We start from the raw sequence: 2651 nt of genomic DNA, 5'->3' as shown, positions 1-2651 counted from the left end.
TTTTTTTTAGTTTTCGGTGGACACAACATCTTTGTTTGTATGTGGTGCTGAGGATTGAACCCAGGCCGCACACATGCCAAGCAAGCGAGCTACTGCTTGAGCCACATCCCCAGCCCTTTAAAAAATATTTTTATTCTAATTTGTTATATATGATAGCAGAATGCATTATAATTCATATTATACATATACAGTACAATTTTCCATATCCCTGGTTATACACAAATTAGAGTCACACCATTCGTGTCTTCATACATGTACTTAGGGAGGGTAATGATGTTCCTCTCATTCCATCTCCTTTCCTGCTCACATGCCCCTCCCTTCCCCTCCCTCTGCTTTGCTCTATCTAGAGTTTGTCTAATCCTCCCATGCTCACCCCCCTAATCCCATTATGAATCAGCATCCTTATATCAGAGAAAACATTCTCTCTAAGATATATAAAGCATTCAAAAACCTTAACCTCAAAAAAACCCACAAATAACCCAATCAATAAATGGGCCAAGGAACTGAATAGACACTTCTCGGAAGAGGATATACAATCAAAACAGACAACAATAAGTGTTGGAGAGGATGTGAGGAAAAAGGCACACTCATACATTGCTGGTGGGACTACAAAATGGTGCAGCCAATCTGGAAAGCAGTATGGAAATTCCTTGGAAAACTGGGAATGGAACCACCATCTGAACCTGCTATCCCACTCCTCAGTTTATACCCAAAGGACTTAAAAACAGCATACTACAGGGACACATCGATATCAATGTTTATAGCAGCACAATTCACAATAGCTAAATTATGGAACCAACCTAGATGCCCTTCAGTAGATGAATGGATAGGGAAACTTTGGTATATATACACATTGGAACATTACTCAGCATTAAAAGAGAACAAAATCATGGCATTTGCAGGTAAATGGATGAAGTTGGAGAATATAATGCCAAGTGAAGCAAGCCAATCCCAAAAACCAAATGCCAAATGTTTTCTCTGATATAAGAATGCTGATTCATTTTTTGGGATTTTTTTCCTGCTTCCTTCAAGCCCTTATTCCTCTATACTTGCCTAGTATGTGTGAGGTCCTGCCTAGTATGTGTGAGGTCCTGGGTTCAGTTCTCTGCACTTTTAGGTAAGGAAGAAAACAAACAAAAGAAGAGATAAGGTTGGGCTTGGGATGTGGCTCAAGTGGTAGCGTGCTCGCCTGGCATGTGTGAGGCACTGGGTTTGATCCTCAGTACCACATAAAAATAAAATAAAGATATTGTGTTCATCTAAAACTAAAAAATAAATATTAAAAAAAGAGAAGAGATAAGGCAAGAAAGCTCACCCTTCTTCTTGGTCACTGGAACACTTAACCTGTTTATGTCCTAATTCCAGAATAGAAAATAAAACTAAGATCCTAAACTAAGCAAGATGTGGTAGTATTTGCCTATAGCCCCACCTATTAGGGAGGTTGAGGGAGGAGAAACAATCATAAGTTCAAAGCCCAGCAACTTAGTGAGGCCCTAAGCAATTTAGGGAGATCTGTCTCAAAATAAAAAATAAAAAGGGCTGAGGACTTAGCTCAGTGGTAAAGCGACCCTGGGTTCAATCCTCAGTACAAAAAGAAAGAAAGGGATAACACATTGTCTGGTTTGTCTCACTCTGCCCCATCTCCAGAAGCTACAGAAGCAAAGATCTTGAAAACTGTATGTAAAAGGTAAGGTCACTTCACTAGCTTAAGGTACAAACTATAGTCAATCTCCCTGCCCCCCATTAAGATCTATCAGTAAGGATTCTAATTTAGCCCTTTGGAGTTCTTCTCCTCTGAACCAGAGGAGTGCTCAAAACCCCAAGGACTAGCTCATTTCAATCAGAGTCACTGTTGAGCACCAGTCTTCCTCTACCTCACTGCATAGAGCCCCAGCAGCCAGAAACATAAGACCCCAAAGCCTAAGCCCTCATTCACATTTCAGGCAATTTTCAGTAGTAGAAAATTCCAGAGAGGCTTCTAGGTTCTTAGCCCCAGAGTTGAACTTGATCATTAGTCCACAGCCCCTTTCCCATACCAGTGAGTTTTTTATTGCTCACCAGGGGGGCTCAAAAGGGATGGTACACTTATACATTGCTGGTGGGACTGCAAATTGGTGCGGCCAATATGGAAAGCCGTATGGAGGAATGGAACCACCATTTGACCCAGCTATTCCCCTTCTAGGACTATTCCCCAAAGACCTTAAAAGAGCGTTCTATAGGGATACAGCTACATAGATGTTCATAGCAGCACAATTCAAAATAGTTAGACTGTGGAACCAACCTAGATGCCCTTCAATAGATGAATGGATAAAAAAAAATGTGGCATTTATACACAATGGAGTATTACTCAGCACTAAAAAATGACAAAATCATGGCATTTGCAGGGAAATGGATGGCATTAGAGCAGATTATGCTAAGTGAAGCTAGCCAATCCCTAAAAAACAAATGCCAAATGTCTTCTTTGATATAAGGAGGGTAACTAAGAACAGAACAGGGAGGAAGAGCATGAGAAGAAGATCACCATTAAACAGGGACAAGAGGTGTGAGGGAAAGGGAGAGAGAAGGGAAATTGCATGGAAATGGAAGGAGACCCTCATTGTTATACAAAATTACATATAAAAGGAAGTGAGGGGAAAGGGAAAAAAAGAGAG

Source organism: Urocitellus parryii, chromosome 4 (assembly GCF_045843805.1).
Source record: "Urocitellus parryii isolate mUroPar1 chromosome 4, mUroPar1.hap1, whole genome shotgun sequence".
NCBI lineage: Eukaryota > Metazoa > Chordata > Mammalia > Rodentia > Sciuridae > Urocitellus > Urocitellus parryii.
This window is presented reverse-complemented; position numbering follows the sequence as displayed.